Consider the following 11003-nt stretch of genomic DNA (forward strand, 5'->3'; position numbering starts at 1 on the left):
GATGTGCATACGTACAGTAATTTTGCAAGTTAGAATGAGTTTGTGATAGTGCTTACACGTGTTCTGAACCACGTGGAAAATTGCTCATCTTGTAATTGAAAGATCTGGGATTCGGTCAGCTGTGAGTTATTAGAGAGCAAATATTATCGATGTTGCTTGCAAGTGATAATGAGTGTATGATATTACAATATATAATTAATATTATATTACTAACAAAGTTTAATTAGTATAAACTTACTAAATAAAAGGTCTCAGCTCATCACAGTTAAATAGAACATAGTTGTGTGCTTGTTTGAACTCTATTTTCGACAAATATCTTCCTCTTATGGTATTTTTAGGTGTGGGTCATCCAGTATTGGAGAATATTGACAAGTCCCCACTGGAAGGCACTTCACCGCCATCATCATGCCGGGGAACGTGATTCATTCTCGTTCTCAAATGAGATTCAAAATAGTACGAAATAAATGTTGAGATCTCCTCAACAATATAGGCCTCACATATCTAAGCCTCAACATGCGCCTTGTTCTTAACCTTTTTCTTGAGATTAAACAAGTATTTACATTGAAATATTTCAAGTATTTTCAATTAAGAAAAACATATAAAATACTTTTATATATGAATTACATTGCAACTGTAATATCTAACCGTTCGAATGGGTACATCCATTTATATTGGACCGGTCCTCCAACTTTTGCCTCGAACGGTAGATGTATAGGGAGATGCTCCATTGAGTCAAAAAATGATGGAGAGAATATCATCTCAAGTTTGTATAGTGTTTCGACGATATTCGTTTGAAGCCTCTCAATGTGATCAACATTCAACTTGCTGGAGCATATATCTCTTAAGAAATGACTGGTCTCCGTGAGTGCATCCCATATTCCCTTTGGAAACAAATCACGAAAAGCTAATGAGATGAGTATTTGCATAAACACATGGCAGTCATGACTCTTCATTCCATACAATCTGCAATCCTCTATATTAACCAGCCGTGATATGTTTGATGCATATCCATCCGGAAAACACAGGCTCTTAAGCCATTTGTAGACTAGTAGTTTTGCGTTTTTCTCTAACACGAAGCTTGCTCTTGGTTTTGCGACCTGTGACTCATCATAAACCAACTTCATATTTTTACGGTTATAGTATAAAGCTATATCCAATCTAGCCTTGATGTTGTCCTTTGTCTTCCCCTTCACATCCATGATGGTGTTGAAAATGTTCTCAAACATGTTCTTTTCGATGTGCATGACATCAAGGTTATGACAGAGCAGATTGGTCTTCCAATAAGGAAGCTCCCAAAAGATACTTCACTTTACCCAATTATGGGTTAAACCAAAACTAGGAAACTTTTGCTTACCTGATTGAAGACCAAACACAATGTCACCGTACTCTGAGATAACATCATGCAATTCTTCACCAGAAAGACGTGGGGATGCAACATCTTTTTCAACTCTACCAATAAAGAAATCTTTTCTGTTCTTTCTGTACCTGTGATTAAGTGGCAAAAAGCGACAGTGACAGTCAAAAAAAGAAGTTTTGCCTCCATTTGCTAGCATGAATGCCTTGTTGTTTTCCATGTAGTATGGATATGCGAGTTTCTCATGCGTGCTCCAATCAGAAAGCATTCCATAAGTTGGAAAATCATTGATAGTCTACATCAAAGCCACCCTCATAAGAAAACTTTGTTTCCTCGATATATCATAAGTCAGAGCTTTGGAGGACCACAACTGTGCCAACTCATTAATCAATGGTCAAAGATAAACATATATATTCCATCCCGAGCTGCTTGGATCGAGTATGACAGTAGATAAAAACATGAACTCCGATCTCATACACATTCCTAGTGGCAAGTTATAAACTGTGAGTATGACCAGCTAACAAGAATAAGGAGCAGCAAATGACCCAAATGGGTTGAATCTGTCTGTACACAACCCAAGACGCACATTCCTTGATTCAGCTGAAAAGTAAGGATGAACACTATTAAAGCGTTTCCACGCTTCGCCATCAGAAGGATGAACCATCACTCTATTAATCGCATGGTGTGCTTGGTGCCATGTCATGTGCTCAGTAGTCCTTGGTGACATGAATAACCTCTACAGTCTAGGTGTGATCGGGAAGTATCTAAGTTTTTTATATGTCACTAGAGTCTTTCCCCTGCCAGTTCTAGGTTTGTAACGGGAATGCCCGCATGTCATGCACTCGGTCATCTCAACATTTTCAAGGTAGTATAACATGCAGAAGTTAGGGCACATGCCAATTTTCTAGTATCCTAAACCGAGGGGTTTCATCATGGACTTTGCAGCATAGAAGTTCTCTTTTAGCCTGTTCTCTTCAGGTAAAATGCTTCTTGCCCATTCAATAATCTTGTCATACCCGACCTCACTCAACTCGTGCTCTGACTTGATGGTGAACACATGTGCTACAGCCGATAATTCACTGTGGTTCGTGCAGCCATCCAATAATGGTTCGTCAGAATCTTTCAACAAATCAAAAAACCTAGCTGCATCTACATTAGGTTCTTCTTCTATGATTGGACATTGACTGACATTACCTTGATTCATTCTCATTGCATCCATAACCATGTTTCTGTAAGGATTAATGTTGTCATTCTCGTTGCTAGCACTAGAAGTAGACCCAACCACTATTTCTTCCATTCTCCTCTCACTAACATATACTTCTCCATATGCATACCAACACTAGTAATTCTCCATAAACCCTTTGTGTAAAAGATGCATCATTACAACATCTGGATGCAGATACTTTTTATTTTGACACTTCCTGCATAGACACCTAATATCGCCTCTAGTAAAATTTATAGGAATAGATGTTGTGAAATTAATAAAACCTTGAACCCTGTTACAATAATCCATCCTCCGCAATCCTTGGGATGAATCTTGATAGATCCATAAATGATCATCCATGATTTATATCAAACCTCTATAAAATTATGATGACATAATGTATTAATTAACTAAGTTAGGTAAATAAACTTGCAAAAATTTTACTTTACCTCGAGATTATCCAACAAACCAATCACAACTTCTCATAAATATTAAATATTCATTACCATTTATCAACGTCCATACAAATTAAAATATATAAATTTATAAAAATTATCACTCCACAATACCATTGACAAAACTTTAAACGGACCCAATAAGTAAGCTATTAATTATTTCAAAACAGCACATGTACTTCGGTAGTTCCATAAAGTTTTAACAATTTACAAACAAATACAATCTTACAAAATCTAAAACAAACCATAATAGGTATAGAATTATACATTCATATACTACAAGTTTGTTTGAGAAATAACAATAAAACATGTACATTTACTAACAAAATACATATACTAAAAAAACGATAAAATTGACATTTAATTAAATGTTAAGATTTTAAAAAGAAAGAATTCTTTACAAAAATTGATAAAATCCGTCGGTAAATCAGAACACGGATACCATGACCACAAAACTTCAAGAAATATAACTTGTTGTGCTGATATGAGGGAGATTTTTGTTTGGGGGGGGATAGGGGGCTGGTTGTTTGTGGATGGGGAGAGTTGGGATTAGGAAGAAGAAGGAGAAATAGGGGAGGAGAGGGTCGGCAGTGTGTGCATATATTAACTTTTACCGACGGTTTCACTGACGGACAATCCGTCGATGAAACTGTCGATGATTTTGACGGAACAATCGACACATCACCATACGGATTTGCCATTTCAAATCCGTCGGTGAATCCATCGGTAATATAAACAGCTGTCACTGTATGAGCTGTGTTTTTGAATCCGTCGGTGATTTCATCTGAAAAAATAACCCGCCAAAACCTCCACATCAACAATCTTTTTTTTTTACGACAGAAACGTTTCTTCGGTCGGTAGTTACCGACTGAATTACAGGCGGAATATAACCGTTGGTAATTTTTACCTCAAATTACCGACAGAAATATTCCGTGGGTAAATCTATTGCTATTTAGCAAATTTTTAGTAGTGAAAAGATATACTAATAAATACTTTTTATTAATAATTTAATCAATAAAAAATTTACCAAATCTGAATATCACACGAATAAATTCAGTCCGCCTGTAAAACTGTAAAATCTCGTATTGCATGCCCAGCTGTTCTTGTCTTTATGATACAATCTTCTCGCTGGCTTGCCATATTATTTGTTTGATAGCCTGTGGTGCATTATGTTGATGAGTAACAAAATTTTCAAGTAATTGTGATTCCAAGAAACTTCAATAATGTCTATTGTCACATTTTTCAAGTAATACGGTGTAGTTGTCGCTTTGTATGCTTTTCTGAATCTTCTTTCTTCTACTTCTCCTGGGATTCTTTTCTTGACTTTGTTATGAACTAGGTGCTTACTCACGGACTGCAGGTCATATCCTCAAGTTATTTGTCTGGTTAACTGGATTCGAAATTGTATTTGTCTGTTACACTTCTTATATTTTAAAATTCCACATTAGCCTCAAAATTAAATTGACATCCTACTTGTTATTTAGAAGTTAGATTATCTAATTTTTTATTTTATTTTATTTTTGCAGGAAATCAATGGGAGAGTCCCTCGAGGGGATTAAGGGACCCTTTGACATTTAAGTTGGGATCTCTTACGTAACTTTTGCTGCCTATCATTTCTTTCTCTCCATAACAAAGAAAAACGTTGAAAAATTTACTCCATTTACCCATTCAAAAGCACCCAAAAGAAAGAAAAGTAGATATTAATTGTTTTCTCAGAGAAAATCCATGTGAATACTTGTGTTCATGTGACAAGACCCCATCTTCCTCTTCTTCAATCCTTTAACCGGTGTTGCCAAAACATATCCCAGGTTACTTCTGTAATGGATAATCCCACCACAATTCCCTTAACATTCAAGTGTTAATATTCTTGCCTTTCTCTGTTATCAATAGCTTGACATTCATGGGGGATGCATGGTGAGATTTAAGACTAAATTCAGTTTCTTTAAGAGCAAAATAGAAAAGGAAGTACCTTGGCACGTTAAATCAGTATTAAAGGTGCTGCCTTCCCTTGGCCATTTTCTTGAAATTCTGCCTTGGCTTTTTTGTTAGTTTTTTATGATTGTTTAATTGTCATGTTTCCAAAAGTGCATTAAAGAAATGCTCTCTACTGCAAACAAGGAACTTAAGGCAATTTTGATAGTTTAAAAAATTTGTAGCCAACTCTAGTTAAGAGGCTAATTTACAATTTTTAAAACCAAACCTTATATATGGTAAAATATTTTGATATTAAATTAATGATCAATTTTGTAAGAAAGATTTTTAGCTTATTGTTAGAACAAAATTGAGAGATGAAGGATCAAATCTAAGATTTAAAAAGAAAGAAAGAAATAAAGCCATTTTCTATAAAAGATGTGAAAAATTATAATTTAGTCTTTTAAATTTAATTTTTTTATTATCTGATCCCTATTATTTTAGTTTATTATGTTTTAGTTTTACATTTTATTTTTATCAAGCTTGTCTTTAGAGGTTGATAGTGGAGGGAGAAAGTCATAAAAAAAAGTTAAAAAGAGTCAGTGGATTATGGTAATTATAAATATTTATGAGAATATAATATATTTTTTATTATTTTTATTGTGTCAAGTTTTATATTATTTTCTCTAGTTAATTATTTTTTTATTTTCTTATACAATCACATTAAAATAATTAAAACATTATGTTTTTCCTTTATAATTTCTTTACAAGTCATGATAAGTTTTTTTTTTTTTTCAGTAATGAATATCAAAAGTGAAGTCTTTTGAGTTGTGATAGATATTTGTTTTAATCATTTTTAGTGTTTTTTAAATAATCATGATTAAAAAAAAATCACAATGTTTTTTTTTTAAATAAAAAAATCATAAATAATAAAAATACATTTTTTCTTCTATAAAAAAATAACCAACAAAAAAAATATCGGCATGTGCATATTTTGCTATCTTAATTTTAATTAGTTGTAACAATTTTTTTATATAATTTATTAGTTGATAATTTTTAATTCATAAGTACGGTATATCATCTTCCTATTTTTTAATTAAAAATTAAGCTGAAACTTTACCTCCAATAAAGCGTAGGTCCACTTGCTTGCTTGTTTTTTTCTAAAGTTTGTTTTATTCGTAATTTATATATTTATTTAGTTATCGATAATTTGAGTTGCAGGGTAGCTTGTGGACCATGCCTTAACCTTGTGGGGCCATGTCAGATAGTTAATGTCTAGTGCTTTTTAAGATAGGGATTTATAGTCTACCGTAGACTAATTATTTTTTATGTGGATCGCTATCCTTTCCTTCCCTAAAAGCTTTCTTGCTGGGACCTTCGTGTCCAATTACCTTGTTGAGTTCTTGCGTGATCAACAAGAATTGGATGGGTTAAGGGACCAAATTGCGCTAAATAGTAAAAACCTAAAAAGCAGAAACATAGCTATCGAAGTTTAAAGTAAATCTAAAATTAGTTAGGAGGTAGATTTGTCGGTAATAATAAAATAAGTCGAATTAAAAAAATAATAAAGAGAAGCTGATATGACATGAGCATGACTTTTGCTTATGAAAGCATGAGGCCGAGTGTCTCGGAGATGTTGAGGTTGTATATGCACTAGCAGTCCTTTATTTTTGTTTTTTTTAATATTTAAAAAAAATAAATGAATTTTTTTATTTTAAATTAATAATTTTTATTGTTTTTAGATTATTTTGAAGTGTTGATTTCAAAAATAATTTTTACAAAATATTAAAAATTATTTTGATATATTTTTAAGTGAAAATTATTTTGAAAAGTAACAACAACTATACGTTAGTAATTATTTTAAAAATCTTTTTTATTTTAAAATATATTAAAATAATTTTTAAATTTTTTAAATTTTTTATATATTAAAACTATTTAAAAATATAAAAATAATAATTTTAAATAAAAAATTAAATTCTATCCAACTACTACTTATAACACAATACCCTATTATTGTTTTTTGAAATGGTTAGGACATATTTGAAAATAATAAAAAAATAAATTCCATCCAACTTCTACTTTTAATACAATACCCGATTATTGTTTTTTGAAATAGTTAGAACATATTTAAGAGGATAGTTATAATTATATTTTAAAAATATTTTTTATGTAAAAATATATTAAAATAATATGTTTTTATTTTTAAAATATTTTTAACAATAACACATCAAAATAATTTAAAAATATTAATTTAAAATAAAAAAACAAAAAAAATTCAAACCTTTTTAAAATAAAAAACAAATAAACCTGAAATTGATTGAAAGCAATATGTCTAATTACAATCATGCAGTGCAGAGAACTTAAAATAAAAATAATTTATCTTTTCTGGCATGACTGCACTCCACTTCTTTTGGTGGTTAATCGGTCACGTACAGAAGAACTACAGGAACGCATTCCCATTAATACCATTTTTAAGCACCTAAGATTATTCAATGATGATTACTTGGGAGTCAACGCATTCCCATTAATACCACTTTTAAGCATAGGTGGAAGTAAATTGAATTAACAATAGTGATTATTTTATTTTTAATTTAAAAATTATTTTTTTGTTATTAAAAAACATTTTTTTGGTTCTAATAATTCATAAAAATATCATAATTATTAATTCTAATAATTTAAAATATATCACCATGCAAAATAAATTGTAATAAATGCAGGGAATTTCATCTTTGAAATGAAAAGCAAGTGATGATTAGTAATCAATTTTGTCAATTACCAGAATTAAAGCCTCACAATAAGAACATGAAAAATTGATTAAATTATTAAAATTCAAAACAAAAGTAAACGACCGCCGCAACCTTTTCATCACTTACAAAGAATGAAATGACCATGACAAGAAGGAAAATCTTGTATACAGGAACAAAGAACAAAAACAATCCGTTAAAATCAAATCAGAGGCTTGCTACCTTTCAATATGTGGAAAACAATAATAGGGTTTGATGTGTTGTTAAGGGTATTCTTGAAATATTATTCTTATTGTCAATTATAGAAGGAATTATGGTAACAAATGAGACTCTGTTTGATTTATATTTTTTTAAAAAATTGAATTTTATTTGAAATTTAAATTAATTTATATCTTTAAAAATATTCCAAATATAAAAACTGATTTAACTCTATGAATTGAATTGAATTCATAATGTTCCAAACACCATATGAAAAAAAATCTTCTTTTAATTTAAAACAAATCATTCAACTCTTTTTGGCGGAAAAGTGCCTTGAGATTTTTTTTAATTTCTATTTTGATCCTTTAATTTAGTTTAAAATATATGCAATTTAATCTTAAAATTCATTTTGTTCATATTGTTTAAAAGGAGATAAAAAAAAAAAGAAAGTCATTAAAAAATAATATAAGAGAGAGAAAAAGTCATTGATTATCTATATTTTAACAATAAAAAAAATATTTATGGTATTCATGTGTTCCATTCGACAATGAAGTTCTATTAAAGTGTTTTTTATCCACAATAATTGAAAAAAATGATCAGGGTTGAGAAATAAAAAATTTTTCCAACTTAATTTTGTATTTTTTAGATCTATTTAGAGTTTTTTTTAAGAAATTGGTATATTGGCATTCAAAGCATGCTTTTTGGCATTTCAAGTGAAAATATGTTCAAAATGGAATTTTGATGTCTTAAAACTTGAACCCTAATTTTCTAGTCACCTTCAATAACCAAAATAAATTGTAAATGAAGATGTCCACACAACTGATGACCTATCATCCAGTATGTTTGTATGTGTATGTGTGTTTAAGAAACAAATCACATATCATTTGCTCAAAAAAAATAAAATCAACTGAAGTATGTGAGGTTGAGTGACACGACTAAAAGATTGATGTCTTCTTCTAAGTGCAGGAATGTCAAAGTAATAAATAACAATAATAGTAGTAGTAGTAGTAGCAGTAGTAAAGAAGAAGAAGAAGAAGAAAAAGTTGATGAGAACTTTCAGATGAAAGATTAACGTAAAGATTGAGTGACACGACTAAAAGATTGATGTCTTCTTCTAAGTGCAGGAATGTTAAAGTAATAAATAACAATAATAGTAGTAGTAGTAGTAGCAGTAGTAAAGAAGAAGAAGAAGAAGAAGAAAAAGTTGATGAGAACTTTGAGATGAAAGATTAACGTAAAGATTAAATAATAATAACAACAAATATCAAGGTTAGAGGATCCCATAATGGTATGTCAAATAAGTATAGTATAAACTCTTATTATTCAATTAGAAACCACACACAAAGGAGGTTTCAATAAGTTATAAATTGTTATTATGATTACATTAGTTATCTTATTCAAATAATGCTAATACTTGTAAAAGTTGTCAGGCATTCATGATTATAACTTATGTTAACAACAAATCCAGTTTCTTGCATAACTTAGGTGTCGGTTATACCATACAGAATGAGATATGAAAGTGCCAAGTATTATACAATATAAATCTAGAACAAAATATAAGCAATACAACGAGAGAAAATAAGATCATCAACTTGATTTGGAAACCAAGATACCTAAATGCATGGCAAATGCCTCCTTTTATAGGTCAAAATAGAGAACTATTTATTTGATGACTAATTGATGAGTGAGAGACCAACTCTTAACTTAGTGATAATCCTTATCTTTTTTTGTCTGCCCAAAACATCATTGATAATATCATAATTGAAACCAGTTGAAAACATAAAATTTATAGACAATTATCTTAGCTTTCTATAAAAAAAAAAAATGAAGGTCATAAACTCCAAATATAGGCCAAATACTGAACAATATTCGGGCTGCAGGATAGATTTGGACTTCTTCATTGTTGCTATAATTTGGACTTGAAAATGATCTTTTTAAATATTGGGTTCCCATGAAATTTCTCTGTCTTACCTTTTCATTATATAAAGTAGACATAAATCTCAGATCTACAGCTCTAGATATGACCCAATTACTGAATAGTGTGGACTGCACCAACATCTCTTTTATAAGTTTGGTCATCTCTTTGTTCTTTCAATTTTAGTTCTTAAACTCATCAATCAATCCTTTCATTTATGTGATAGGCATACATTTAAAATAAATATTTACCACAAATTAATAGTATTTTATATTATTAGATATGTTATTATAAAACATGTTTTAGTTAAAGAGTTATTGATATTTTAAGTAGAAAATAATGATATAAAACCTTGATAAAAATGCACATTTTAGTACTAATCATTAAGTTTCTAGATTTAGACACACTTGGCTTTTTAGGTATCTAATGTAGTCTTTTGAGTCAATTTAATGAATAATAAGTTCATTTTGGAATGGATTTTTTTCTTTTTATTTTAGTGTTTCAACCTTTTTTTTATTACATTCTTTTAGGACCAATTTAATTAGTTAAGTGTTTAATCTGACCTAGAAAGAGAAATTCACATAGAAAAGATGAAAATTTAAAAATTTGCTTTGTTTTTTTAATTTTAATTTTAATTTTATCCTTTAATATTGAGTTTATTAGATATTAGTTTTTTTAATTTGTTTCAATTTTTTTTTCTATGGGGTTGTCCAAGTCTTATGATCTATATTATAGATTTAATGATTTAAAATAAGCTAATTTGATTTTTTTAAAAAACATTTTCTTAATAGATTTTTTTAATTTAATCATTCAAAAAATAGATGATTAGGAATTGAGTTTCAAAATTTATTTTGATTTACTTTTTATGAGATTATTTCAGTCTCATGACTTGAGTTGCGAGTTTGGTGAGTTAACTTAACTTAATTTTTTTTAATTGATTTTTTTCTTAATTTCATCCTTCTACATTATGTTGATTACGAATTGAGATTTATAATTTATTTTATTTGATTTTATAGGGTTATATTAGTTTCATGATATAGATCATAAATTTGGTAGGTTAACATAGGATGACTGACACGACTAAAAGATTGATGTCTTCTCCCAAGTACAGGAGTGTCGAAGTAATAAATAACCCGGCAAGACTGGGGTCGAACCACAGGGAGGTTATTTGTACAAATTATAAATAACAATAATACAACAACAATAACAATAACAATAACAA

General features: G+C 29.7%; 1 long non-coding RNA gene across 1 annotated transcript; it reads right to left on the reverse strand.

Moving 5' to 3' along the window:
* Nucleotides 1-578: 578 nt before the first annotated feature.
* Nucleotides 579-8426, reverse strand: LOC105116610 (uncharacterized). Its single transcript, XR_840563.1, has 3 exons — nucleotides 8413-8426; nucleotides 2577-2583; nucleotides 579-963 (listed from the first exon to the last, which is right to left on the reverse strand). It is a non-coding gene; the product is annotated as an uncharacterized LOC105116610 (long non-coding RNA).
* Nucleotides 8427-11003: the final 2577 nt, after the last annotated feature.

The sequence above is a fragment of the Populus euphratica genome, unplaced genomic scaffold, assembly GCF_000495115.2.
Source record: "Populus euphratica unplaced genomic scaffold, PopEup_1.0 scaffold995.1, whole genome shotgun sequence".
Classification (NCBI taxonomy): Eukaryota; Viridiplantae; Streptophyta; class Magnoliopsida; order Malpighiales; family Salicaceae; genus Populus; species Populus euphratica.